Below are 10024 nucleotides of genomic sequence, written 5' to 3' on the forward strand. Positions count from 1 at the left end.
TCCTTGCTTTCCTGCCCAACGAGAGGTCAATATTATCCTTGCTTTCCCGCCCAACGAGAGATTATCCTTGCTTTCCTGCCCAACGAGAGGTCAATGTTATCCTTGCTTTCCCGCCCAACGAGAGATCATTATCCTTGCTTTCCTGCCCAACGAGAGGTCAACGTTATCCTTGCTTTCCTGCCCAACGAGAGATCAACATTATCCTTGCTTTCCTGACCAACAGGAGGTCAGTTAACTTCTTTCCTACTCAGTGAGTTGAGAGCAATGCACTCAGTCAGCAATTGCAGCCAAAGACTGGACACTAGACAGATACTATGCCTCTAGGTACTATAGACACTAGATACTGGATACTGTGGTCGGCAGGATAATGCCCTGCCCTTCCCCATGTCCAGGTCCTAATCCCCAGAACCTGTGAATATTCTACCTGACATGGCATAAGGCACTTGTGATTAAGTTTTGGATCTGGGGTTGGGGAGACTGTCCTGGATTATCCAGGCAGCCCCAATGGAATCACAAGGGTCCTTACAAGTGAAGAGAGAGGAGCAGGCGAGGCAGAGTGAGAGAGAGTTGAAGACGGAGAAAGGGGCTACAAGCTAAGAAATGTGGACAGCTTCTATAAGCTGGAAAAGTTAAGGAAACGGATTCTCCCCTGGAGCCTCCAGAAGGAACCAGCCTTGCTGACACCGTGACTTTAGCCCTGTGAGACCCCTCCTGGCCTTCTGACCTCCAGAGCTGTAAGAGAATACATCTGTGTTGTTTTAGGCCAGCAGGCGTGTGGTAACTTGTTACAGCAGCAACAGGGACTAATACAGCAGGGCTTCCACACTTGTGGACAACAGTGATACCTCATGGAGCACTTTCTCCGAGCCAGGGAGTGCTCCTGTGCTTTCTCGCCACCCACTGTCTCAGGTAATCCTCACAACAGCCTGCTGAGTTAGACTATTATTTCCCCCACTTTACAGAAGAGCACCACAGGCTTAGAGAGGTCAAGCCTGAGCTGCTCCAAAATCACCAAGACTGGCACCCTGGCCATCTGAGTCCACACTGAGCCCATGACAACCATGTTCTATCTGCTCGAACCAAACCACCAAACTCGTTGCCGTCGAGTTGAATTCCAACTCACAGCGACCCTGCAGGACAGAGGAGAACTGCCCCATAGGGTTTCCAAGGCTGTAATCTTTACGGAAGCAGACTGCCATGTCTTTCTCTTGAGTGGCTGGTGGGTTCAAACTGCTGAACTTTTCGGTTCACAGCTGAGCGCTTTAACCACTGTGCTACCAGGGCTCCTACTCTAAATAATAAGGACAAAAAACCAAACAACCTGAAACCCCAAACCAGTTGCTGTCAGCTCTGACTCATGGTAACCCCGTGTGTGTCAGAGTAGAACTGCGCCATAGGGTTTTCAACAGCTGACTTTTTGAAAATAGATCACCTGGCCTTTCTTCCAAGGCCCCTCTGGATAGACTTGAACCTCCAACCTTTCGGATAGCAGCTGGGCATGTTAACCATTTGCACACCACCCAGGGACATAAGTAGAGCAACATCTGTGGTATATTTATTTCCAAAACTAGATTTAGCGCGAGACCTGAACAGGTGACAAGGGGGCCAGTTCCTGACAGTACACTGACTGGGATTTGTACAAAAAATCACTGCACGTGGTGTCTGTTAACATCTTCAAAATAATATTTCAGTGTGTTTTCAGTGAAAGTTTACGTGGCAAATTAGGTTCCCACGTGTCTGTTAATATTTTCAAAATAATATTTCAGTGTGTTTTCAGTGAAAGTTTACGTGGCAAATTAGGTTCCCACGTGTCTGTTAATATTTTCAAAATAATATTTCAGTGTGTTTTCAGTGAAAGTTTATGTGGCAAATTAGGTTCCCACGTGTCTGTTAATATTTATTGAGTACCTCCAGGCCTGGAATGTCAGGGAAGGAGAAAACCCAACACTTGGATTAAGAAGCAGAAAAGAAGCCCTTCTCAATACAGATAGTGCCTGTTTTATTGAAGGATGCTTTCAGCTCTGACAGCAGTCCTCGGGGCTCATCTCATAGGTCCGGTATCTGGGTCAGACAGCTTCATTTATCAACCTTGCAGCTGGACCATGTCTATTCTCACAGTGAGCTGCAGCTGAGCCACAGAGCCATGGGGTCAGACAGCGGCAGCCCAGATCCCCAGGTGGTAGGGTCAGGACTGCCCAGGATGAGATGAAATAACACGGGGGCAGGGCCCACAGCCAGCGCTGCCCAGACATGCTGCAGACGCGTCCTGGGCTGGAGGGGCCTGCCAGCCCTGCCTCCGCCCTGCTGACCAAGCAGGTCTGGGCTGAGGCCTGAGGGTCCACGTTTCTCATGAGCTCCCAGGCGGTCCAGATGCTGCTGGCCCGCAGAGCCTGCCTTCACGGAGCCTTTATCCACGCCGCTCCTCGGCCACAACCCCTCCCGGCCCTCCGATCTCCTCTCCGGCCTCAGCCGGACCTCCCGTCAGAATCCCCAGCTCCTTTCCGGCCTCAGCCTGGACCCTCGGTCCCACCACCTCCCGTCTGAATCCCTGGCCCCGCGGCTGCTCCCCAATGCACTCTTGGGCCTTTGTTTCCATTTGCTGCCAAACCCTTCCTTCCCCAGCGAGGCCCCCTTAGGCCCCCTTACTGACTGAACGTGTTTTCTTGCTGTGATTGACACACTCAGCCCAGAACTGCTGGAAGGGCAAATACAAATTGAAAAACACTTCATCTTCCCTGGTGCAAAAGAGAAGGAGGTTGCCCCTTTTCTCCCTGTTTTCTTTTGAAACCTGTCATTGTACATTCTTTCTCTACCCCTTTGAGAGGTATGTAAATCATTGAAAAGGTTAAAAAAAAAAAAAAAAAAAAGCTCTTGCCACCCTCTTCATAACCCAGAAATGTCTTTCTCAAGGACCTGGAAGCCACCTCTTGGACACGTAATCATCAAGTAAGACAGTGCAGCCAATCTTCCTGTCTCCCTGGGAGTGTGGGAGCCTCACTTTGGTGGGTGGCTGGCTCCAGGTTACCAAAACCAAAACCAAACCGGTTGCCATCGAGTTGATTTCAACTCATGGCGACCCCATGTACGCAAAGTAGAACTGTGCTCCGTAGGGTTTTCAAGGCTGTGACCTTTCAGAAGCAGATTGCCAGGCCTTTCTTCTGAGAGCCTCTGGATGGGTTTGAACCGCCAACCTTTTGGTTAGTAGTTGAGTGCTTATCCATTTGCGCCACCCAGAAATCCTTTTCCTTTGGATAAAGACTGTTAGCAAATACAGACGGCCACCCCAATTACCAAGTGAATTTAGGATAAATTGAGAGTAGGGGTGGTTCAGTGGTACAATTCTTGCCTTTCATGCGGGAGACCCAGGTTCAATTCCTGGCCAGTGCACTTCAAGTGCAGCCACCACCTGTCAGTGGAGGCCTGCCTGTTGCTGTGATGCTGCGCAGGTTTCCGCAGAGCTTCCAGACTAAGACAGACTAGGAAGAAAGGCCTGGTGAGATCCACAGCCCACCTTGGGACGGCGCAGGACTGGGCAGTGTTTCCTTCCCCTGGGCACGGGGTTGCCATGAGCTGGGAATGGTGCTGTCAATCCTCCTACTTGAGTTCTAGTTATCGTTTATCTTGAGAACATGTTGTATCTGCCTGGCTGGATAAAAGGGTGAGATTTCTTTGAAATCTCTTCAGCGGATTGCTTGTGACACGCGTCACATTCTGGTTTAATGCTTCTTCGATGGTAAAACTGTTTTCCTTCTCCTCCACCGCTGCAGAGAGGTTTTCTGGGTTGACAGGAGATCTTGTGTTTAATTTCATTTTCCCACCACTGCCCAGGGGCTCCTGTCTGGGTTTCGGGTGGGAGTACAGGAACAAAACACCAGAGGGCGCTCCTGGGGCTGGACCCGAAGAGCAGGAGGCTTATGTTGTTGTCAGGTGCTGTGGAGTGGATTCCGACTCGTGATGACCCCATGTGACAGAGCAGAGCTGCCCCACAGGGTTTCCTACGCTGTCATCTTTACGGTTGTGATCTCCACCACTCATCCGTCAGTCTGTCGGACTGTGATGGCTTGTGTGTTGCTGTGATGCTGGAAGCTATGCCACCGGTATTTCAAATACCAGCAGGGTCACCCAAGGTGGGCAGGTTTCAGCGGAGCTTCCAGACTAAGACAGACTAGGAAGAAGGACCTGGCAGTCTACTTCTGACAAAACTGGCCGGTGAACACTATGAATAGGAGCAGAACATTGTCTGATATAGTGCTGGAAGAGGAGCCCCTCAGGTCGGAAGGCACTCAAAATACAGTAAAGTAGAGGGTCAGTGAAAGAGAGGAAGAGCCTCAATGAGATGGATTGACAATGATGGGTTCAAGCATAACAATGATTGTGAGGATGGAGCAGGACCAGGCAGTGTTTCGTTCTGTCGTACACAGGGTTGCTATGAGTTGGAACCAACTTGATGGCACCTAATAACAACGATCTTTACGGAAGTGTATCACCAGACCTTTCTCCCCCAGAGCTGCTGGTGGGTTCGAACTGCCAACCTTTCGGTGAGCAGCCAAGTGGTTGACCATTGTGTTACCAGGGTTCCTTTTGACCTAAAAGGTGCCCCTGGGAGGAATGGGGCTAAGTGAGGTCAGGGGAAGACGTGTCAGAGCAGACCCGACGAGCTCAGGCAGCATGTTCTCCTCTACAACTGGCTCCACATCTCCACACGAGGGAGGGAACTGGGAGGGAGGCGGGGACCAGGCCCCACAAGATGGCAGCCAGGGCCCTGGCCTTACCCCCACGCAGGCTATGACCCTCGACTCCAAACTGGCACCTCCACTCTGCTTGGGAGTCAACAACCAACTCAAAGGCAACAGTCCAGAACTGAGGCCCAACCCTCTCCTCTTGGGGGGTGTCCGTCTCAGCACGAAATGGCAGCACCATCCTTCTAGAGACTCCGGCCCCAAATCTCCCAGCCACCCACCACTCCTCTCTCTCACACCCACATCTGCTCTTCAAACTCATACCCACACCTGCCCCTTCTCACCTGCTCTAGCACTGTTACCCGGTAAGCAGACTACCAGCCTTTCTCCTGGATCTCGGTCAGACACCTTCACCTTACAGTCTACTCTCCACACACTCATCAGAGGCCGGGTGGCAGCGCTGCTCTATTCAAAACCCTCCTGGACACCAATGGAGTCCCTGCACCAGCCGCTCAGCTCCCCCAAAGACACCCCTGAGCCCTCCTCTCCACTGCAGCCTGACCAGCCCTCCTGCTGTTCGTTACACAGGCCAGGGTTCCTCAGGTGTTCCTGCCTTCACATATGCTGTTCCCTCTGCTTTTCTCCAGACGTCCTCAGAGCTTGGTCCCTCATCCCCTTTGGGTTTTTGTCAAATGTCCCATCAGGGAGGCCTTCCCAGACCACCCTCTTAAAACTGTCATTCCTTTACACTCGTGCTGGGGTCTTCTCTATCTAACGCCCCAGTATTATCTGTCTGTCATTGGAGACCACCAGCCCTGTGAGGACAGGGGTTGGGGTCTGTCTCCTTCCCCAGAACCCCTAGAACAGTCTCTGGTGCAGAGTCGGGATCAGGAAGGAGCTGCTGAAGGTACTTCTCTACCTCCCGGGGGTGGGGGTGGGGGGTGACCCATTTTAGGAACTACTAAAGCAGATTAAACAAACCCCCAAAAGGAGCTTTATTGAGATATAATTTACACGCCACAAAATTCACTTGTTTAAAGTGTACAGGTAAATGTTTTTTCATGTATTTATAGCTGTGTAACCATCACCATTGCAAATGGTTAATGCGCCAGGCTGCTAACTGAAAGGTTGGAGGTTCAAGTCCACCCAGGGGCTCCTCGGAAGAAAGGGCTGGCAATCGACTTCCGAAAACCCAGCCACTGAAAATCTATGGAGCACAGCTCTACTCTGACATACACGGGGTCGCCATGAGTCCAAATCGACTCACAGCCAACTATTGTTTTCTTTTTTTATCCATCACCATAATTTAATTTTAGAAACTTTCCTCACCCCAAAAAGAAGCTTTGTAGCCACCAGCAGTCACCCCTCCTCCCCTCCCCCTAGGCCCTTGGCAACCACGAATCTACTGTCCGTTGCTATGGGCGTCGTGCCACATAGGAGCCCTGGTGGCGCAGTGGTAAAGAGCTCGGCTGCTAACCAAAAGGTCGGCAGTTGGAATCCACCAGCCACTTTCTCGGAAACCCTATGGGGCAGTTCTACTCTGTTCTATAGGCTCACTATGAGTCGGAACTGACTTGACAGCAACAGGTTTTACGGGGCATCGCATATACATGGAGTCATACAACGCGCGGTCCCGTGACTGCCGTCTTTCACTCAGCATAATGTTTCAAGGTCCATCCGTGTTGTAGCATGCGTCAGTGCTTGATTCCTTGTTATAAAACCGGCTTTGATTCAGGTGAAATACACAGTGGCAGATTCTAACATTGACGTGGGTGCCACAGCCCATTCCCCACTCAGAATGTCTGCTCTGCCCGGGGAGCAGTGCGCCCTCTGGTGTCCCAGGTGGGGCACTGCAACCTGGTTTCAGGCAGGAAGAGGGAGGGCAGGCTCTAAACGTGCCAACCAGAGGGTGGCCAGCAGTCTGGGGGTGGGGAAGATAAAGCGCGGATGTTGTATGTATGAGGGAGATAAGGGGTCACAAAGGCAGGCTTTCCCTGCCCTCCTCACACACACAAAGGAACTAACACCCAGTGAAGGCCCAAGTTCTGCACAAGGCGAGGAGGGGTAGAATTCAGCCTGGATTAAAATCTGCCCAGAATCATCCTGACTTTTAATCACATACAACAGCTACTCATTTGCCCCTCCCCTAAAAAGAATTGTACACAACTCCAGTGTATTAGTTAGAAGAGTCTTTTCCTGACCTCCCTGTGCTCAACTACTAACCCAAAGGTTGGCAGTTCAAACCCACTCAGCGGTGCCATGGAAGAAAGGCCTGGTGATCTGCTTCTGTTAAGACCACAGCCAAGAAAACCCTATGGAGGGAGCAGTTCTACTCTGTAACGCAGGGGGCTGCCATGAGTCAGGGTCCATTCAACAGCAACTAACACCACCAGTTTAAAGAGGATCTTGTTTGTTCCCAAACTGTAGTCGGGTCTGAAAAACAAAAGACAAGCTAACAGAGGAGCCTGGACGCTCTGGTCCTGGAATTAAGTCTCTCAGATCCATGAAAGGCAGCTCCCCGTCTCCAAGCATTGGCTGAAGGGATGGGAATAAAAGTATTTTGCCCCGCCACTAGCCTTCCGGGAGCTCTGGTGGCGCAATGGTTAAGTGCGCGGCTGCTAATGGAAAGGTCAGCGGTTCAAACCCACCAGATGCTCCGTAGGTGAAAAGACCTGGCGATCTGCTCCCGTAAAGATTACGGCCTAGGAAGCCCTGTGGGGCGGTCTTACTCTGTCACGTGGAGTCGCTATGAGTCAGAATCAACTCGATGGTAACTATTAACAAGAACTACATTCGGCCTTCATTCCTGTGTTATTTCAGACCTATGAAAACAAGCACTTCAAAAGGCTGGGGGTACTATTCAAGGTCAGTACCGGTTATGGGGACCCAGAGATGAATCTCCGACAGGCAGTAAAGCATAACCTTTTCCGGAGGTCTCAGGGAAGCCTCCACAGTCGGCATGACAGGGTTGGTCTACTGAGCCAGAGGCTGTGCTAAGTGTTCTAATGGCGCCATTTATTAGAGACCCTCATGACCCCTACTCCTATTTTGACAGATGAGAGAGAGAGATAAAGACGGAGAGACAGAGAGACAAAGACAGAGAGACAGAGAGAGAGAGACAAAGACAGAGAGAAAGAGAGAGCGAGAGAGATAAAGACAGACAGAGAGAAAGACAGAGACAGAGAGAGAGACTGAGGTTCATAGTGGGGAAGCAATGTGCTGGCCGGTAGTCCTAGGGCAGGTTACTGTGCTTGTCACCACCAGGGCACACAGCCTCTGTATGATCACCAGGTTCCCCTTCCTGTCCTATAATGAGCATTTCTAAAGGATGACTATTCTAGAACATCAAGGCACTCTGGAAGGGAGGGCACGGAAAACTGGACTCAACCTCCTTTTTTGTTACCCAGCATATCCAATCTCCCCTTCCTCGAAGCCTTTTGACTAGCTCTGTCACCACCACCCAGAACGGCTGCTGGGAGCTCCCTTCTGCCTGATAACAGGCCCCCCGGCCCCCCGCCCCCCTTTCCGCTGCTGATCGGAGAACTGCCAGACGTTGGGTACTGATAGGATGCACCATCTCCAAACCGTTCCGCGAGCCAAACAGCATCTTAGCTGATGATGGGCCCTTTTATTTCCAACTTGACACTTGGCCTGGATCAAACTTAATTATGCCCCGTTTCACCCATTCACCAAGACCCAGGATGCTCTCTGTAGAAGGCACTTTTCTTCACAACCTCTGCTCTGGCAGGAGGCCTTTTCGCCAAAAAAGAAAAATAAGAAAGCTGCCAGACCGCCAGCTACAGAACCTCGTGTAAGACCATGGCAGGAACAAAATGCCCAGCCCCACCCGACAGGGAGACCACCACGGTTAGTTTCAAACATTTTCTAGAACGTTAATTACTTGGACAATTTTCTTCCTTTTATCCTGGTAAAAGGAACCCATCTTTAAGCACTGTAAGCCATGTACTTTTCTTCCTAATCCTGGAGGAGACTAAAGAGGCAAAAATAAAGGGATTTATGAGGGGGTGATGTAGAAGGGACAGTCATTCCTCATTAAGTATTACCTTACTTTTGCCATCAAGTCGATTCTGACTCATAGCAACCCTAAAGGACAGAATAGAACTGCCCCATAGGATTTCCAAGGAGCGGCTGGTGGCTTCAAACCGCTGACCTTCTGGTTAGCAACTGAGCACTTAACCATGGTGCCACCAGGGCACCTCAATATTACCGTAAGTGCCTGCAAAGTGTCAGGTACTAATCTGGATCCCTGTAACAACAAAACCACATGCTCTGAGTGCCTGTACTGAAAGTGCCTTCATTTGTGTGGGTACAGCCCCCTCACCCCCAGCATTTCTTAAAATACAAAGTGACATCATGGAAGGAGCAGGAAGCTTTGTGGAATGAGCTGAAGACCTTGCCCATGAGCTGCTCTCATTGTTTGCAGCGACCCCTGTTTTCATTCATGCCATAAATAATATTAATAATAAACACTATACTGTGTTTAAAGAGCCTGGTGGCGCAGTGGTTAAGTGCTTGGCTGCTAACTGAAAGGTCGGCGGTTCAAACCCACTAGCTGCTCCACGGGAGAAAGATGTGGCAGTCTACACCTGTAAAGATTATAGCCTCGGAAACCCTATGGGGCCGTTCTATTCTGTCCTGTAGGGTCGCTGTGAGTTGGACGTGATGGCAGTGGGTTTGGGTGTTGTTTATACTGTGTTTGTTTTCTATCAGGCACTCATCTGGGTGCTTTGAAAATATTCGTTCATATAATCCTCACAAGGCTGAGATAAGCACTATTGTCATCCCTACTTAACAGAGGATCCTGGAAGCCCAGAGAGGTTGACTAACTCACCAAGGATCACACAGGTGTGAGCAGGTGGAACTGGGATTCAAACCTGCCGACCCTGGGTCCAAGGTCTTTGTTGGTTCTAAACTACTACATTCACATATTTGGGAGTGTCTCTTCTGTCCCAGGCACTGTTCTAAGTGTAGGGGACAGAGTAATGACAAAACCCCGACCTCAATGAGTCTACAGGACAACCGAGTTAGAACAGTCAAAGATTAGGGCAGTTAACGTGACCAGTGCTATGAAAAAAAAAAAACAACAAAGTAAGGGAGGGAGACAGGTAACAGTGGTGGGGGAGGGATGCTGCCAGTTTAAATAAGGGCGGCAGGGAAGGCCTCCCCAAGAAGGCAGCACTTGAGCAAGAACTGGAGATGAGCAAAATGGGCCCAGCAAGAGATCTAGCCATCTGGCCACAATCCCCAGCCTGGGAAGTATGGCCCGCCGGCATCTGCCCACAGTCCCCGGCCTGGGAAGTATGGCCCGCCGGCATCTGCCCACA

The 10024-nt window shown here is 50.6% G+C and overlaps 1 protein-coding gene across 1 annotated transcript in view; it reads right to left on the reverse strand.

The window, feature by feature from the left end:
* FAM210B (family with sequence similarity 210 member B) overlaps nt 1–10024 on the reverse strand; it is a 17626-nt gene that overhangs the window by 4722 nt on the left and 2880 nt on the right. The window lies entirely within an intron of this gene.

The sequence above is a fragment of the Trichechus manatus genome, unplaced genomic scaffold, assembly GCF_000243295.1.
Source record: "Trichechus manatus latirostris isolate Lorelei unplaced genomic scaffold, TriManLat1.0 scaffold00008, whole genome shotgun sequence".
NCBI classification, from domain to species: domain Eukaryota; kingdom Metazoa; phylum Chordata; class Mammalia; order Sirenia; family Trichechidae; genus Trichechus; species Trichechus manatus.